The following is a 20,655-nucleotide window of genomic DNA, read 5'->3' as shown; positions in this document are numbered from 1 at the left end:
TCAAATGGGAAAATATTTGCAGAAAAAGTTAAATAATTTGTAGAATATTAATAGTAGAATTGAGAAAAGTAACAGCTGGAATGGCATGAATGAGCTGAATCTAGTGGTATAATTTTTATTTTTGTGGGACAAAACGTACAGAAGAAGAAAAATAATAATAATAAAGAAACAGGATAACAATAGTGTGGGAGCCCTTTGGGCACCCACACCAATAAGCGCGGTGGATAACATATAGTGTGCGCCTTACACACACACTCAATAAAGACAGGAATAAGCCCGAGAGGTTTTAAAGAGTGTGCTCTTTCAGGCACACTCAATAAGAAGAAGCCCGAGAGATAATAAAGAGTGTGCTCTTTCAGGCACACTCAATTACTGCAATAAGGGTGATATTATAGTAGAAGTGGAGTGGGAAAAATGAATAGAAACATAGCTATAAAGACATAATGTGGATGGAAAATGAACAAATACAAGGAATAGTGAAGAAAGCGCGAGAGAGGAGAAATGAAAGTGGTGAGAGATGAGGAGAAAACGGGAAAAAAAGAAAGACAGTGTAGAGTGAAACAGTCACTAATCAATCACAACCACTTGAAGTGCTAGATGTGACCACTTGTCCAACAATCAGTGGGGCTTTTGCTCACAGCGATGTACAGGCTGTGTGAGAGGAGTGAGAGCTCACATACATCTGCTCTGGGACTGAGCAAGTCTAAAAGGTATTTATCTCATTCTAATGCCTGCACTCTGAGCTCTCCAAATTGGTTGGGGCTGAGGGTGGAGGATGGAGTATGCAACAAATAATCTCAAAATGTATGCATAACACTGAGGCAAACAGGAATAGCTTTTTTCAAATTCATTTGATAAAGCCATAAAAATACAGAATCATTCGTTCATTCGTTTAAATTCTTATAGGAACAGACTGATTTATACTAATGAAAACATGCTATGTTATGCTTATAGTTGTGTGAAAAAGTGTTTGCCCCCTTCTTGATTTCTTATTTTTTTGCATGTTTGCTACACTTAAATGTTTCAGATCATCAAACTATTTTAAATATTAGACAAAGATAACACAAGTAAACACAAAATGGAGTTTTTAAATGAAGGTTTTTATTATTAAGGGGAAAAAAAATCCAAACCTACATATCCCTGTGTGAAAAAGTGATTGCCCCTCCTGTTAAAACATAAATTAACTGTGGTTTATAACATCGTTGGAAAGCCGAGTTCAATTTCTCTAGCCACATCCTGGCCTGATTACTGCCACACCTACTCTCAATCAAGAAATCACTTAGTAGACCAAAAGATCCTCAAAAGCTAGACATCATGCTGCGATCCAAAGTAATTCAGGATCAAATGAGAAAGAAAGTAATTGAGATCTATCAGTCTGGAAAAGGTTACAAAGCCATTCTAAAGCTTTGGGACCCCAGCGAACCACAGTGAGAGCCATTATCCAGAAATGGCGAAAACATGGAACAGTGATAAACCTTCCCAGGAGTGGCTGGCTGACCAAAATTACCCCAAGAGCGCAGCGACGACTCATCCAAGAGGTCACAAAAGACCCCAGAACAACATCCAAAGAACTGCAGGCCTCACTTGCCTCAGTTAAGGTCAGTGTTCATGATTCCACCATAAGAAAGAGACTGGGCAAAAATGGCCTGCATGGCAGAGTTCCAAGACGAAAACCACTGCTGAACAAAAAGAATATGAGAGCTCGCCTGAGTTTTGCCAGGTGATGATCCCCAAGACTTTTGGGAAAATACTGTGGACTGACGAGACAAAAGTTGAACTTTTTGGAAGGTGTATGTCCCACTACATCTGGTGTAAAAGTAACATGGCATTTCAGAAAAGGAACATCATACCAACAGTAAAATATGGTGGTGGCAGTGTGATGGTTTGGGGCTGTTTTGCTGCTTCCCCAAATAATAAAAACCTTCATTAAAAAACTGCATTTTGTGTTTTACTTGTGTTATCTTTGTCTAATATTTAAATTTGTTTGATCTGAAACATTTAAGTGTGACAAACATGCAAAAAAATAAGAAATCAGGAAGGGGGAAAACACTTTTTCACACAACTGTATATATTTTTTTTCTGCCAGAGTTCTCTTGATCTTACAAGCTGGTAAGTCCAACACTCATGACATTAAAAAAACATTTCAGACAAGTTATACTTACAGTGTATGATCAGACTATTATAATTTCCTGGGATAAAGTGATTGAATTGAATTTCTGGATCAAAATAACAATCATCTTACACCACTTGTATGTAACACATATCTGCACATAAAACAGAGTGAAATTGCTTTGCTCCTGACAGGAACATTATCATGCTTCATAAGCTGTATTCAGACAGTTACTTGTGCACACTGCCATAAAGACAGCCAGTGTCACCATAAAACTGATGGTCTTTGATGGCTGCAACTGCTGTTGCCGTATAAAAGACAGCTTGAGGCCTGAAGGTCATAAACAGTCAGGAGCAGCCAGCTGATTTACTTCTTATATTATGTCTCTGTTTGTTTCTGCTGGGTCGTGGTCCAGTTTGTACTCAGTCAAGCTCTGCATTTGGACACATTTTTATTTTCAGATGTGCTCTGGGTGTGCAACAATTCAGTTCCCACATCTATGAATCCATGTACTGTTTATCCATCCCTGGTTTTATTGAACAATTTATTAACTCTTCTGTCAGTGTGGGGAGAAACACGCAAGTATAGAGCACAATCATTGCTCTGTCTCAATGTACATGGTACAAGCATGACTGGGTTTCGAAACTATTCAGGTTTTTTATACAGATTAACAGATATATTAAATAGTATATATTAATTTACTATATTTCTCAAAAGTAGTTTTCATAGTGGGAATACCTCCTCTGGGGGTAGGAAGCTTTGTGGTGTTAACACCATTATAACCCCAGCATTGGAAGGTGGCAGCAAAGAGTCACAGGTCAGATTCATACTCTGGGCCACTATGGCAAGGACATGGTGCACACACTCTACCTACTGAGCTAATTGGCACTCCAAAACTTCACTCTTCCTTTTATCCCTAAAATACTTTGTCTCAATCTTGCAGTTGTCATACTTTATTTGTCAGTCTACATTCTGTTCCTTTTTTTAATTTATATTTCTAACATTATAATACCGTATTTTCACGACCATAAGGCACATATAAACGTCTTATATTGTTTTCAAAGTGCGCCCTATGTGTGTATGTGTGTGTACGATGGAGACCACAGTTTCACAAAGAGTGGAAGGCATTGATTGTAGATGCGTGGGCTAACGTGTCTACTGGCACTGTTGTTCGAGCTTTCGCAAAAGCCGGCATCATTTCCGAGGGGCCGCACGGCACGGAAAGTGACTCTGACAGCGAAGAACGTAGAACTGGCATATCTGACTTAGAGCAGCTGTTTAACTCAGAAACGGAGGATGAGGACTTCGATGGGTTGGATTAATGATGATTACCGGTAATGTGCTAATGTGTGCTGTGGTAATGTGCTTAAAAAATGTTAGTACTTTGTAATAAAGACTTAAATAAAGCACAATTGTGTGTGTGTTGTTGTAAGGCGGTGCGCCATATGTGTGTGTAGACTGCGCCTTTTCGTACGGTGCGCCGTATGTGTGTGTTAAATACAGTAATGGCACATATAACTGAGACTGTGCCTTTTCGTACGGTGTGCCATATGGTCGTGAAAATACGGTAATTTTCAAATTGCAAGTTTGCATCCACCCCTCTCTCCGTATTTAAATGATACAGATGAATAATATGCATCTATACAGCACCCAAAAATAGATCAATACAGAAACAAATATGTAGTGAAAAAAAAAGTACAAAAATAAATAAATAAATAATTATGTGCATTGATTTGATTGTATGGGCTCAGTTGACATTTGCTGTGCATAATGTGAAATCGGTTCTTGGACAATGTTGCAGTGCAGGAATGGACTCCATGCTTTCTTGAGGTCCTGAAAGACTGGAGATGACTCCTTCATAGCAACATTCCCACTTGCCTCGCAATAATTTGACATCCTATATTAATATAGCCAATCAGCATAATTCACTGATCTAGTTTTTGCATCTGCAGTTTTTCAAGGATAATACCCAGACTGGCCTTCTGTTGACAGAGACATTGAACAGTTCATCTATAAAAGTATAAAAATGATCATATACTGTATCAGGGTTTATGTAGGAATCCTGAGGTTAAATTTAATACCTTTTTAATACCTTTCTAAATATTTTTTAAAACCTCAACGCAACAAGAAGGCAATCACCAAGAAATAGTGTAGAGAGGACCCTCCCACTCGGAGGAACTGGCTGGACACAGTTCAGGAGATAATAATATGGAAAGATTTACGTATATATTGAGACTCCAGTAAGTAAAATTTGATAAAAAATGCGAAAAATGGACAGACCATAAATCTCAAAGCAGAGACACCACCAAAAACTTGGACTGATTCACAGAGACATTTGAGGATTATTATTAAGAACATGTACCCCACTGACGCTGTTATTGTGTTCTTTAATGTTGTTATATACCGAAAATTAATCAAATCTGAGTGAAAAAAAGAAAGAAAAAAGAAGCATGCCGGCACACTGGTGAACTGACAACAGCCATGGTTACACAATATGTAAATGGGAATAGAGCAACCTTTCCTTAAAAAGCCCACTCAGAGCAGACCAATATCAAACCTTCCCTTTCTCTCTAAGATACTTGGAAAGCATCAGCGGTGTGACTTTCTCAATAAGAACAGTTTATTTGAGGATTTTCAGTCAGGATTTAGAGACCACACTAGTCAAAGTTACAAATGACCTCCTAATGACATCAGACAAAGGACTCATCTCTGTACTTGTCCTGTTAGATCTTAGTGCCGCATTTGACACCATTGACCATCAAATTCTTTTACAGAGACTGGAACATCAAATTGGCATCAAAGGAACTGCCCTATCAAATTGTGATAAGATAACACTGAGGCAGCGCTGCAGCCGCTCGTATCTGCAACTCTATGTCACGCCCAACAACAACATGCCAACATAAACTTATTAAAGAAAACTCTGCTCGTAACGTCTGTTTTTTAAGTATATATTTTTGTGCCTTTTATGGATATGACAGCTAAAGAGAGACAGGAAGGAGGGGGCAGAGAGACGGGGAATGACACACAGTAAATGGCTGTCCGATGCGGTTTGTATATGCTTCCTCTAAGGAACATTTTTAGGAATCACTCCATTAAGTTTCATTGTTATGCCGATGACACCCAATTATATTTATCGATCAAGCCTGATGAAACCAATCAGTTAACTAAACTCCAAGCATGCCTTAAGGATATAAAAAGTTGGATGACCTACAATTGTCTGATGTTAAATTCAGACAAAAGTGAAGTTATTTTAATTGGACCCAAACACCTCAGAAACTCTCTTTCTAGAGACTTAGTTACTTTAGATGAGATCACCCTGGCATCCAGCTCCACCGTAAAGAATCTTGGAGTTGTTTTTGATCAGGATTTGTCCTTTAACGTCCACATAAAACAAATTTCGAGGACTGCATTTTTCCACTTACGTAATATCACCAAAATAAGATGCATTGTATCTCAAGCGGATGCAGAAAATCTTGTCCACGCATTTGTTACTTCTAGGCTGGACTATTGTAACTCATTGTTATCAGGCTGCTCCAATAAGTCTATTAGTAATTTGCAGCTAATTCAGAATGCTGCTGCACATGTTCTGACAGGAACCAAGATCTCTCCCATTTTGGCTTCTTTGCATTGGCTTTGCATTGGACTAGACTGCTGGGGGACTTCTCTCTCTCTCTCTTGGTTCAGATGATTCAAGGTAAGTATATAACCATCTTCAGATAGGTCCTCCAGATGAAGGATCCCTGCTTTGTGACCCTGGTACAAGCAAAATGGCTTTTGGCTTGTGGGTATTCTCATCTTAAAACAATAGCTAGGCTTTAAACGCCAAACAGAATGAAAGATCTTTAACATGACTATGGGACATTTTATAACTTTCCCTTGAAAATTCTAACACTGGGTTGTGAAGCAGGGACCAACCTGTCTGGACAACAAATGTTTGACAAAAGTAACTCTTTTTCAATTTCTACCCATTTGGGGGGTCTGTAAATTACTGTAGGACAGTTATGCAAGTTATCAAGCCAAGGAGGGGAGAGTCCCCACTATCCTTAGCAGAGTAGACTTTAGTGCCATTAAAGAGGGTTTTTTCTAATGCTATATACACTACACACAAAAAGACTCAGCCTTCCAACCAGTCAGACAGAACTGAAGAAGCTTTTTGGATGAGAGATGAAACATCTTCACAGAAATAAAAAAAGTCTCAGTATTTTGTCATGTGACCTTGATCATCGATCACAGCTCAACTAGACATCTCATGCTGTAAAACTCACCATACAATTCTTTTACATGACAGATTGTTAAAAGCTGAAAAGAAAAACCAAAAATCACCTCATGACATCTCTGGAATAAATCATTGTAACCCTGCTACCCACCATCTCTCTCTCACACACACCATCTCACCCACCCACACCCACCCACACAATCTCTCTCCCTCTTACCATATGTGGACATACATGTCTCATTAATGCGTGTTACTAACCAAACTTCCCCGGAGTTTCTGTGCTCTGTCGTCCAGCAGGTTCTCGTGGATCGTGGCTGCTGTTGTGATCCTGCACGACGTCCACTACATATATTATTACTGTCATTATTGCTACCATATCTGCTACTGTGGTCATGTTATCATTCATTGTGAGTCATTGTCATTTTGTCAGTCATTGTAATTGTACAATATGTTTGTGTTGATTTGTCCTGTACACATCCCTCCTCTATGGCTCTTCCTGAGGTTTCTTCCACCTTTTTTTCCCTGTTAAAAGGGTTTTTTGTGGGCAAGTTTTTCCTCACTTGAACCAAGGGTCTAAGGACAGAGGGTGTCACTCCCTGTACAGATTGTAAAGCCCTCTGAGGCAAATGTACTTTGTGACTTTGGGCTATAGAAATAAAATTGATTTGATTTGATGTGATTTTGATTTGTTCACAAGTGGACTTATTCCAACCTGCTTATGACACTGTGACACTCTGTGCTCAGTGGTAACTTCCCTCTGAGTACATCCTGTTTGAAGCACTGACCAGGTACTGTCGATGGATTCTTAGGTGTCGTCTTGGTGTCATGATGTCAAAATGTGAACAGCATGATGAAGAGGACTGTTTAAATACAAACTGTGAAGTTTATTATAATATACAATATCATTATAATACAAATAATTTATGTTCCTAATGACCTGCTATAGAACATCTAATGCTTAAGTTATTTTGTATTGTGATAACTTAAGTTTCAAATGTAATTCAAAGATTAGTACAGACACTGCATCTCTGCTTTGCACTCCTACATTTCATACCATTGTTAATTTTGTCACCCATTTTTCAATTTAGTCTTAGTCTTGTGTCAAAGTTCATTCTTAGTCTTAGTCACTTTTAGTCTTTCACAAATAATTTTTGTTAGTCATATTTTAGTTGACTAAAAGTCTAAAATTAATTAGTTCCAGTTCACTTGTGTTCCACAGCTAACATATTGATTAAATGTCTTGATTGAATTGAATTGAATGAATTCATCGAGCTGCTAGGATTAGCTTACCAATGCATTCAGACGCATGCCAGACCAGTTAGCTTACCTTAATATTTGGGTGGCTGAGGTTAATGTGCCTTTTCAGGTTGGTGGTATTTCTACCAGAAATTTTCTTCCCGCACATATTACCATCCGTCAAAACGAGGCATTGTGACTTTTTCTCTGCTTCTAAATAATGGATATGGGACCACACGTCCAGTCTCTTTTTCCTTCCAAGTGTTACCTTCCAAACCGTAGTTGGGAGCTGGTTTGATATTTTGGCTCATTGCTGGTAACTGGCGTCTTAGAGTCCGGGGAAAAGTGTGGGAAGAAAGGAGGACGAATTAGAGGCTTTTGTGCAAAACCACACATATAATTCCTCTCTTTATCAAAAGCAGAACACAACACCAGACTGATTCAAATCGTGACTGGACACTGCTGCAGGCTAAACTCTTGGGCATTCACGTGAGCTAGCTCTTTTGTGTACATCTACCACCGTGGATGTGTATGTCTCCCTCCGTGTTTACCTTTTTGCATCTGTAACTCACACACACGTGCTGGGCCACCATCTTAAAAGGACAGGGCTGGCCGGTAACACAAGCATGATTGCGCTGTCCGTACACCATGTTTCTCCTGCATGCTATTTGTTTCCAAGCCACAGGTGCGAGAGCAGCAAGAGGATATCAAACGTGTGGCCGTGATGTTGTCTACAGTAAAAGAACTGCTGGCACAAACACATGACAGCAGGACTGGATGTTGCTTTTTTCTTATACAGTAGACGAAAACAAGGAGGATGTTTTTGTTTATTTTTTATTTCTTGCATGACATTTTCATCTCGTTTTTATTCATCAACAAAAACGCACATTGGCACTTTTTTTGTCAGTGTCTTTAGAACATTGTATCGTCTCGTCATCGTCTCGTCTTAGTCAAGGGAAAAAGGCTCGTTGACGAACATATTTCGTCTCGTCTCGGCTGACGAAATTAACACTGCTTCATACAAATAAAATGGGAAAGATATTGTATACAGAGTACTGACACCACAGGGCCCATATATGATAACTTAATCCATGCTATGAACGATAGCCCAAAACCAATGTTTACCCACATTATATGTAGAAGAGTGCAGAGACCAGCTCCGAACAAACCTTCTTGGCATATTATTGTTTTAAGTATGGCGTCCAATCTCATTGACAGCATCTTGCCATGTGCATTACCGATATTAATGAAAATTAATGATATGGGTCTACATCTTGCACACTGCTGGGGTTCTCATCTCTTCTTAGGCCTCCTGCAGTGTGATCTCTGTTTCACAGTAGGACCCTCTTGGATGAGGAAATACAGGGCACTTCTATTGCACCCTCCTGCTGTGATGTATATAATTCTTAAGAGAATGGTAAATAGACTCTACTTATATAGCGCCTCTCTAGTCTTCCAAACCACTCAAAGTGCTTTTACACTACATATCTTGTTGACCCATTGACACATCAGTTTTAGGAGCTAACCATTCATACAATGGCACAGCCTTCAGGAGCAAATTTGGGGTTCAGTATCTTGCCCAAGGACACTTAAGCCCAAGCTTAAGTAGTCTTGCTCAAGATACTGCAGGAGGAGCAGCCGATCGAACCGCAGCTGATCTGATAAGTGGATGACCTGCTCTACCTCTGAGCCACAGCCACCCCTCTAATAGAAGACCCAAATTATTAGTTCAGTTTAAAAAAAAAAAAATCAGCAGGATCATGTTTTACTGAGTTTTGTAACTCTTTGTGCTAACCAGTTTTCCTTCTCTCTCATTCTATTTGTAATAGCACTGTTTAGTACAAAACTCAAATCTTTTGGAGGAGCTTGCTTATTTGAAATCTAATGGTTTCAAATTGTTGGTTGGACCTTTTAATATATTGAAATTTAAGATGTTCCTCTAAATCAAGCAATTTGTCACACTCCCTTCTCTTTTGCTGTGTGCAGTGCTGAATTAATCATCAATTACTGCAAACGCATCCCAAATAGTGTCTGAGTCAGCCATCTTTATATATCCTATCTTCTTCTATACAACTGAAATAAAAGCACATGACAAGTTGGTTTGTAATAGTGATGTCTGCATTGTATTCTCATTATCTGAACTAGTTGAGTTCAGATAAAGAGAATACAAGATCAGAGAGAGCAATGTTCACAAAAAAAGCATTCTGGGTCTGTGATTGATGTGGGAAAAAGAAAGTCAAATCTTACCTCCAAACCCCACCAGGCCTGTCCGCGGCGCGTCATACATTCTAGTCAATGTATCAAACCCTGCCGGCTCTGCTGTGCTCCATTTCAGAAGCCTCCCAGACAGGTCTCTACACTCGGCTACGCATGAATTATGCGTCTGTTCTATTTTTGACGATTGACGTGAGCAGCACGTGTCAATCTACACAGAGCACCTTGAGCAGGCGGAACCCAGGCACAGAAAAAGAGAAGAGAGAAGCCGGTGGATTTTCAAAATAAAAAACCCTGTGCAAACTGCCGGTTGTAAAAACAGACAAAAGTGGAACTAATTAACTACGTAGTATATTTACACATGTAGAAGCATGTTTAGAAGAACATACACTGGGAAAATGGCCAAATCTGAGCAAGTATACAAAGTCTGGCAGGCTAAACGCTTGCTTCTGAAATGCTCCCGGTGGGGTTTGAAGTCGCGTTTAGGGCAGACCATACGCGATGTGGACAGACCCGGTGGGGTTTCGGTGTTAGGCACAACGACGAATATCTACAAGCGAACTCATCCAGAATTGTTTCAATGGCTGTACAACTTGCATCCCTGAACTAACAGTCTAATATGACAATGTCTGATCCATTTTGTTTCAATTAGTTGGGAATTTTCCTACATTTAATAAGATAATTACAATCAGAGATGTTCCATGGGACAACATTCATGACCCCAATATGTTATTCTTTTATTTCATTAGATTTTAGACAAGCCAAACCAGTTCAGATCTTTACAGCCACTGGCACCAGCTTAAGTTCCAAACCAATTCAAGATCGTCTCATATGCTTTTCTTGATTGCAACTATACACATTGTATAAAATATATAAATGCACTGCTCAGCACCCACAGTCAACCTCGGAGCTCACCTTCTGACTTGAACCATCAAAGTTTCCTCACAGTTGCATGGATTAGCGGGAAATTTTCTGGAGGAAAGCAGAAGTAACGTTTCTTTGAATTGCTGTGAAGGGCACATTTCTTCACTTTATCAACACAAAATACCTATGCAGACGTTCAGGAAGGGCTCAGCATGCTCAAAGTTAAGCTGGTTCAATGATTGGAAATACAGTTTGGGGAGAGATCCTTCCTGTTCGAGGGATGGTCTCAGCATTTTCTCTCTCTCTCTCTCTCTCTCTCTCTCTCTGTCAGCATTTCCAACTGAAATTCTAACCCCTAAAATACACTGCATGCGGAACGGCTGCAGAACAGCTCCGCTTCGGAACGACAGCGTACTCCGCCATCCACCAACTCACACATAATCTGTTTGTGATGCGCTCAGGTGCGTCACCGCCGGCCACAGAGCGTCGCGAGAACGCACGAGATCTCGCAGATTCACGCATAATCGTGCGATATTGCTGGCTGTAGTCTGTTTGACTCCTGCAATGGCATTCCATGCCGCATCTTTTTTCTGGTGTCCTTTTCTGGTGTCCTCCTCTGCGTGCTTTACGGTAACGTATTGTGTCACTTCCGGTATCTGTGTTGTTGCCACGGTGCTCTCTGCTCTGCTCACCTGAACAGATTTCCGTATATTTCTCACATCAGCGACTATCTACTTATCCCTGCACTACTCTTTGACTTGTTCTGTCTGTGCATAAACAGCTCTCTGAACTCTAGTAACTACAATCTGATAGTTTCTCCAGTTTCTGTTAGCCACACTAACTAGCCTAGCTATAGCAGTGGCGTCCCTCTCCTCTCCTCTCTCCTCTCCTGCTCTCTCCTGTCCTGTGTGCCACATGTTCAGTTACTCCTCGTCCTCCTTTAGTGATAACGGTACTTGTAATAAATGTAGTTTATTTGTAGCTTTGGAGGCGAGGGTCAGTGAGTTAGAGGCACGGTACCGCACCACCGAACAGTCAGTAGCTCAGATAGTTAGCCAGTCCCCTGTAGCCGGTGCGGTACAGCCACAGGTAGCTTCAGCTAGCCGTCCTCCGGTAGTTCCCGAGCAGCCGGGAAGCTGGGTGACTGTTCGAAGGAGACATAGCTCCAAACTGAAGCCCACGGTACACCACCAACCGCTCCACGTTTCAAACAGATTTTCCCCGCTCAGCGACACACCCGCTGAGAGGTCATTGGCAGCTCCATAGTCCGAAACGTGAAGTTAGCGACACCGGGGGCCGGTGAAACTGCTGGCTAAGGATAAGCGTAAATACAGTAAGATTGTTATTCACGTCGGCGGTAATGACACCCGGTTACGCCAATCGGAGGTCACTAAAATTAATGTTTCATCGGTGTGTGAATACACCAAAACGATGTCGGACTCCGTAGTTTTCTCTGGTCCCCTCCCCAATGTGACCAGTGATGACATGTTTAGCCGCATGTCGTCATTTCACCACTGGCTGTCGAGGTGGTGTCCAGCAAACGATGTGGGCTTCATAGACAATTGGACACCTTTCTGGGGAAAACCTGGTCTGATTGGGAGAGACGGCATCCATCCCACTTTGGATGGAGCAGCTCTTATATCTAGAAATATGGCCAAGTTTATTAGCTGACCAAAACCATGTCGACAACCCAGAGTTGAGACCAGGAAGCAGAGCTGCAGTCTTACACGCTTCTCTGCGCCTCCATTAGAGCAGTTGCCCACCCAGTCCTTTAGTATAGAGACTGTGTCTGTCCCCCGTCCACCTACATTATTTAAAGATAAAACAAACAGAAGAGGAGTTCATCATAAAAACTTAATACAAATTAAATCAACATCTCCAACAGTCCAAAATAAGAGAATTAAATGTGGACTATGGAATATCAGGTCTTTGTCATCTAAAGCTGTCTTAGTCAATGAATTAATATCTGACTATGATATTGATTTGTTTTGCCTCACTGAAACCTGGCTGCAGGAGGATGAATATGTTAGCTTAAATGAATCCACTCCTCCGAGTCATTATAATACTCATGTTCCTCGAAGTACTGGTCGAGGTGGTGGAGTTGGAGCCATATTTGACTCAAGTCTATTAATAAATCCCAAACCTAAACTAAATTATAATTCATTTGAAAGTCTTGTCCTTAGCCTCACTCACCCAACCTGGAAAACTTTACAGCCAATTTTATTTGTTACAGTATATCGAGCTCCAGGTCCTTATTCTGAATTTTTATCTGAATTTGCAGAATTTGCATCAGGCTTGATCCTTAAAACAGATAAAGTAATTATTGTAGGTGATTTTAACATGCATGTGGACAACCACAATGATAGTCTTAGTACTGCGTTTATCTCTCTATTAGACTCAATTGGCTTTTGTCAAAGTGTAAATAAACCGACTCATTGTCTGAACCACACTCTTGATCTTGTTCTTTCATATGGCATTGAAATTGATAATATAATAGTCTTCCCACAGAATCCTCTTCTGTCTGACCATTTTTTAATAACCTTTGAGTTCATACTACCGGACTATAAGCCTTTGTGTAGAAGCTTCTACAGCAGATGTTTATCTGATAGTGCTGTAGCCAAATTTAAGGAAGTGATTCCTTCAGCATTTAATCAAATGCCATGTCTAACTGTAACAGAGGACTTGTCTACTTCCTTTAGCCACCCACAAATAGACCATCTTGTTGATAGTATTACAGGCTCATTACGGACAACTCTAGACTCTATTGCACCTCTGAAAAAGAAGATAATTAAACAAAGAAGGCTAGCACCATGGTATAGCCAGCAGACTCGTAAATTAAAGCAAGACGCACGTAAATCTGAACGCAAATGGCGTGCCACTAAACTGGAAGAATTTCATCTAGCCTGGCAAGATAATCTCAAAACATACAGGAAGGCTCTCCGTAATGCCAGAGCAGCCTATTACTCTTCTTTAATAGAGGAGAATAAGAACAACCACAGGTTTCTCTTCAGCACTGTAGCCAGGCTAACAGAGAATCACAGCTCTACTGAACCATCTATTCCTTTAGGTCTAAGTAGCAATGACTTCATGAGCTTCTTTAATGATAAGATTATAACTATTAGAGACAAAATCCATCACCTCTTGCCCTCAACAGGCATTGATCTGCATTCTGATACAGCAAGTTTTGAAACAGCTGTAAAACCTGATATGTATTTAGACTGTTTTTCCCCCATCGACCTTCATCAAATAACTTTAATCATTTCTGCAGCTAAGCCGTCATCCTGTCTCTTAGACTCCATCCCAACCAGGTTGCTCAAGGATGTTTTACCTGTAGTTAGTAATTCGTTATTGGATATGATTAATCTGTCTTTATTATCAGGATATGTACCACAGTCCTTTAAGGTAGCTGTAATTAAACCTCTTCTTAAAAAGCCCACTCTAGACCCAGAGGTCTTAGCCAACTACAGACCGATATCAAACCTCCCCTTTCTGTCTAAGATACTTGAGAAAGCTGTAGCTAATCAGCTGTGTGACTTTCTCCATAACAATAGTCTATTTGAGGATTTTCAGTCAGGATTTAGAGTGCATCATAGCACAGAGACCGCATTAGTCAAAGTTACAAATGACCTCCTAATGGCATCAGACAAAGGACTCATCTCTGTACTTGTCCTGTTAGATCTTAGTGCTGCATTTGACACCATTGACCATCAAATTCTTTTACAGAGACTGGAACATCGAATTGGCATCAAAGGAACTGCCCTAAGCTGGTTTAAATCGTACTTTTTAGATCGATCTCAGTTTGTTCACGTCAATGATGAATCCTCCATGCAGACCAAGTTTGTCATGGAGTCCCACAAGGTTCTGTCTTGGACCACTTCTATTCAGTTTATATATGCTTCCTTTAGGGAACATTATTAGGAATCACTCTATCAATTTTCATTGTTATGCTGACGACACCCAATTATATTTATCGATCAAGCCTGATGCAACCAATCAGTTAACTAAACTCCAAGCACGCTTAAGATATAAAAAGTTGGATGACGTACAAATTTTTATGTTAAATTCAGACAAAACTGAAGTTCTTGTAATTGGACCCAAACACCTCAGAACTCTCTTTCTAGAGACTTAGTTACTTTAGATGGGATCACCCTGGCTCCAGCTCCACTGTAAGAATCTTGGAGTTGTTTTTGATCGGATTTGTCCTTTAACGTCCACATAACAAAATTCGAGGACTGCATTCTTCCACTTACGTAAATCGCTAAAATCAGACGCATTGTCTCTCAGGCGGATGCAGAAAAACTAGTCCACGCATTTGTTACTTCAAGGCTGGACTATTGTACTCTTTGTTATCAGGCTGCCTTCATAAGTCTCTTAGGACTTTGCAGTTAATTCAGAAGTGCTGCACGTGTTCTGACAGGAACCAAGTCAGAGATCACATCTCTCCCATTTTGGCTTCCTTGCATTGGCTACCTATTAAATCTAGAATAGAATTTAAATTCTTCTCCTTACTTACAAAACTCTTCATGGTCAGGCACCATCTTATCTAAAAGAGCTCATAATACCTTATTACCCCTCTAGAACACTGCGCTCTCAGGACGCTGGGTTCCTTGTGGTTCCTATAGTTTCCAAAAGTAGATTGGGACCAGAGCTTTCAGCTATCAGGCTCCTCTTCTGTGGAACAAACTACCTTTCTGGTTCGGGAGGCAGACACGGTCAACACCTTTAAGAATAGACTTAAGACTTTCCTTTTTGATAAGCCTATAGTTAGGGCTGGCTCAGGTCATCCCTTAGTTATGCTGCCATAGGTTACACTGCCGGGGGACCCCACCGAGGGTTTGCCTAGCCAGGCACGGTATTGGTTGAAGATGCACACATCTCCCTTACCGAAAACTCTCTCTCTCACTCTATCTCTCTCTATATACCCATCTCTCTCTATATATCTCTCTCTATATATATCTCTCTCTCTACTATATATATATATATTTAATTATATATATATATTTTTTTCTCTCTCTCTCTCCTCTCTCTCTCTCTCTCTCTCTCTCTATCTCTCCTCTATCTATCTATCTATCTATCTATCTATATTTATTATATATATATATATATATACTATCTCTATCTCTATCTCTATATCTCTCCATATCTCTCCATCTGTGGACATGTCTCATTAATGCATGTTACAACCAAACTTCCCCGGAGTTCTGTGCTCTGTCGTCCAGCAGGTTCTCGTGGATCGTGGCTGCTGCTGTGATCCTGCATGACGCCCACTACATATATTATTACTGTCATTATTACTACCATATCTATACTGTAATCATTTTTATCATTCTTATAATTCATTGTCATTTTATCAGTCATTGTACAATTGTTTGTGTTGATTTGTCCTGTACACATACATCCATTGCACGTCTGTCCGTCCTGGAGGGGATCCCTCCTCTGTGGCTCTTCCTGAGGTTTCTTCCACATTTTTTTTCCTGTTAAAAGGGTTTTTGTGGGCAAGTTTTTCCTCACTCGAACCGAGGTCTAAGACAGAGGTGTCACTCCCTGTACAGATTGTAAGCCCTCTGAGGCAAATGTACTTTGTGACTTTGGGCTATACAAATAAAATTGATTTGAAAATTGATTTAGGTGTCATAAATGATTATGCCTGAAAACCCCTCACCTGTTGACTTCAGGTCCTGCCCATTATGATGTTTTCTTGTAATGAAACTTGAGTATTTTATTTTGAAAATTAACCCGGGGTTTTATTTTGTAGCCAATATCCTTCCCTGCACAATCTGCTCTGTGCTGAATTTACACGCTGCGCTCCGGCGTCCGTAAACAATAGAAGCTCTGCGTATGTGTTGCGGAGGGCTGCCGGACACCGCTAACATGCTAATGCATACTAAGACTGCCACTAAGAATTAAATACAGGCTAATGCTAACATGCTAATGCTAACATGCCAATGCTAATTGCTAGTGCTTGAGTGCTAGCTGCTCCTGTGTCTAAATAAACATGTTAAAAATTACTATTTGAGGTGTGCTTTTTGAATAAAGACCCCCTGCAACAGCCCACTCGTCACTCTCAAAATTTCTGCGGGAATTTTATAGTACTTAATTTACTGAGCAGTGTCAGTAATAATGTATGGGGGCGACGTGGCCAGAGTCAGGCACACATTAAAAAAATGTCCTTTAGAAATGTATTTTTTTTTTTTTTTAATTTATTTATTTATCTATCAAAGGATAACCCCTTGAGATGTATCATCTCATTTTCGAGGGGGTCCTTGTTGCCAACAGAGATATACAATGTTTACAGACGATACAAAGACGCAGACACCCATTCACCACAATGCTCCAATAGGCCCCTCCCCCATACATATACATGGACAAAATAAGAATGACACAAAACACAACTGCAGCAATATAAAAGCAAAACTAGGGCTATTTTTATACATATGCACACATGCACACAGAGCACTTATGCATGCCCACCTATAAATAAAATCAAAAACAAGAACAGGATGTTTGGAAGTGAGTAAGTAGAGAGGATTTAAAGTGATGAAAGGAGGTTATAGACCTAATCGTGCAAGGGAGATTATTCCAGTCTGCTGGGGCTTTAGATTTAAATGCATGTCGACCAATTTCTTTGTTAATTCGTGGAGTAAGAAAGAAAAGTTGATCAGTATGCCTTAAATTGTATTGTGAGCTGAGTGGAAACAGATATTGTTTCAAATAGGAAGTAAAACTGAAGTAGTTGCACTTAAAAATGAGTAGTAACCAGTGAACATGCCTCCTGGACTTGGGGGCCAGCCAGTTTAAAGACTGGTACATCTGGCAGTGATGTGTATTATAAGGACACCTCAGTACAAATCTACACAGAGAATTATATAAGACAGCGAGAGGTCGAAGATTTGTTTCTGAGGTGTTCTGATAGATGACATCACCATAGTCAAGTATTGGGAGTATGAGCTGTGTAATAATTCGTTTACGGACTTGTAGGAAAAAGCATTCAATGGATCGATAAAGAGATTTCAGAAGAACATATATTTTCTTGGAAATTGAGTTGATATGAGATTTAAAGCAGAGCCGTGAATCAAGCCAAAGACCCAGATATTTAAATTCTTCAGTTTTTTCTAGTACTGTTCCATCAAGAAAACTAATACACCAGTTTGCATTTGAGGGCAGAGAATCAGGTCGAGTGCAGAATAGCATAGTATATGATTTTTTCTTATTCAGTTGTAGTTTATTTGAAGAGAACTACTTTTGAACTGAGTTGAAATTTGATTGTAATGAGTGACGAATCTGACTGATATCAGAGCTGGAGGAGTAAATTACGGTGTCATCAGCATATAAGTGAATTTGGCAGTCAGAACAAGTTTGTGGAAGATCATTGATGAAGATTGAGAATAGTAAAGGGCCCAGGGATGAACCTTGTGGCACGCCTTTATCAATAATCTTAAAATCAGATTGACTACCTTGGAAGGAAACACATTGACTTCTATGATGCAAAAAAAGAGTTGAAAAATAAAGAATCAGGAGAAAGACCAATGGCATATAATTTATCCAGAAGAAGATAGTGATCAACCAAATCAAATGCTTTAGTAAGATCAATAAATATGGCACCTGTGTGCATGTTGCTATTGAAAGCTGAAAATATATCATTAGTAACTTTTAGAAGGGCAGTGGTGGTCGAGAAGTGTGGTCGGAAACCAGATTGACGAGGAGATAATATGTTATGATCATTAAGATGTGCGGATAATTCATTAAAGATCAATTTTTCAAATATTTTTGTTATGGTATTAATAATTGAGATTGGTCTATAATTATTAATATCAGAAGGGTCACCCCCTTTATGAAGAGGGGTTACTCTAGCACATTTCCAAGATAAGGGAACTTTACAAGTAGCAAGAGATAAGTTAAATAAATCAGACAGGGGAAATGATAAAACATGTGAGCCCATTTTAAAGAACTTAATCTCCAGACCATCTGGACCAGCACTGCAACCAGAGTTGAGATTATCAATCACACGTTGAACATCTATTGGTTTGATTCTTCTAAAAGAAAAGGAACTACCACACCTGCTCGGAGTTGGGGAAGATTCATAGTGAGAATAAGAGAGGGAGCTACCAATAGTAGAGAAATGCTGACTAAATGCCTCTGCAATTGAAAATGGTTCACTGACACTTTCACCACTGATTCTAAGACAAGTATGGATTTCTGTAGATTTATTAGTTAAACTATTAATTCTCTTCCAAAATTGTTTGGGGTTCTTAAAATCAGTGGCTAGACAGTCTTTGTAGTAATTTGCTTTAGCATTTCTAGTATGGGTTTTACATTTATTCCGTAGCTCTTTATAAATGTTCCAATCAGCAGGATCCTTTGTTGTGCGGTGCTTTTTCCATGCCTTGTCTCTCTGTTTGAACAACTGTATAAGATCTCCCTTAATCCACGGAAGGTGATGACCCTTGACTTTAATTGTTGTCCAGGGGGCATGTTTATTAATAGTCTCAACAAATTCAGTGTAAAAATAATTCCAGGCCTCTTCAACAAATGGTATTAATTGAAATCTCTCCCAATTCATGCCTAAGATATCTTGGATAAAGAGTTCAGGGTTTATATTATTAGATTTTCTAACTTTAATGAGTTTAGGTGGAAGATGGGGTATTTTAATTTTCCAGACACAAAAAACAATAGAGTGGTCACTGAAGGAATCGGGCAATACCCCAGAATGTAGAATTCTCTCAGGATGGGAAACTAAGATCCAGTCAAGCAAAGAGGAAGAACTGGGACCAACTCTGGTAGGTTACATAATCAATTGGGTTAAATTTATGCTATTAAAAAGATTGCGATCAATGTAAGAAGAACGATCCAGCCAATTGGAGTTGAAATCACCCAGTATCATTTTTTCACTGGTGGAGTTTAAAGAATTAATTGTGGACGGGATATTTTTGGTAGGAACATTAGGAGGTTTATAAATATTACCTATAATTAGTTGTCTGTTCTCATGTAATTTAATTTTAACAAAAAGGTATTCAAAATACAAGGGATTATTAGTTGGTAAAACTAGTTCTGCAGTTAGATTTAAAGATACATATGTCAGAAGTCCCCCTCCTCTTGAACCTCTGTCTTTTCTATATAAAGCATAGTTATCAAGCTTAACTTCATTGTCAGAAATGTTGCTGTTCAACCAAGTTTCAGAGAGCGTGATTACATGAGGTTTGTTATAGGTGAGCCAGGCTTTCAGTCAATTTTAGGTCGCAGGCTTCTAATATTCAAATGAATGATATGCATTCCTTTAGTATGAGCTGAGCGTTGGTCCGTCTGATGAGAGAAGTGACTGAGCGAGGGGAGATTCAGTGCCGGTCTAGGTGCTCTTACTTTTTTTAGGCGTGCTGTAGTGATTCTGACTGGAATATATCTGGTGGTTGGGCATTTAGGACTGCTAGAGCAGACAGAGCAGTGGCTGTGAGCAGGTGTGGGTGTCAGTGGCAGGATGGACCTGAAGGGGGGAGAGGGGAAAGAAACTGGTGATGGTGGTAGTGAGAGATGGGGCCTGTGGGGGGAGCTGGTAGGGGTTGAAGTCCAGTAAGCTGTCACTGAAGAAGACACCTGGGAGTGGGTGTCAGGTGTGAACAGTCATGCACAATGTTCTACTTATTACTATAACTGCCATACTGTATTTTTTGTGGCATATGACACAGAAACATGTGCCTAGCTGTTTATTTTTACTAAAAGGCCTGTCATTCTCTTCCATTTCCAACAGCCAAATCCATCTCTATTGAGTTTTTACCATTCTTTCAATCTCCAAAACAACAGAGTCGTCCTTCATTAAAAGAGGGTCTATGCTAGCTAAGCAGCTAAACTTTAGCATGGGTCACTTGAACGCATGCATACTGTAAACAATACCATTGGCTCTAATAACAGAAGATTAATATGTTTTTTTTGGTTTCATTTTGTCATGTATTTATGAAAAATGGATTTATATCTCTAACAATATTAATTTCCAAGTCAGCTGGGCGATATATCGACATTTTAA

General features: G+C 39.8%; 1 protein-coding gene across 1 annotated transcript in view; it reads right to left on the bottom strand.

The window, feature by feature from the left end:
• LOC104939798 (short chain dehydrogenase/reductase family 16C member 5) overlaps window positions 1-20,655 on the bottom strand; it is an 88,161-nt gene that overhangs the window by 18,082 nt on the left and 49,424 nt on the right. The gene's annotated exons all lie outside the window — the stretch shown is intronic.

Source organism: Larimichthys crocea, unplaced genomic scaffold (assembly GCF_000972845.2).
Source record: "Larimichthys crocea isolate SSNF unplaced genomic scaffold, L_crocea_2.0 scaffold428, whole genome shotgun sequence".
Classification (NCBI taxonomy): Eukaryota; Metazoa; Chordata; class Actinopteri; family Sciaenidae; genus Larimichthys; species Larimichthys crocea.
Note: the sequence above shows the minus strand (reverse complement) of the source record. Positions and strands in the feature narration are given on the sequence as shown.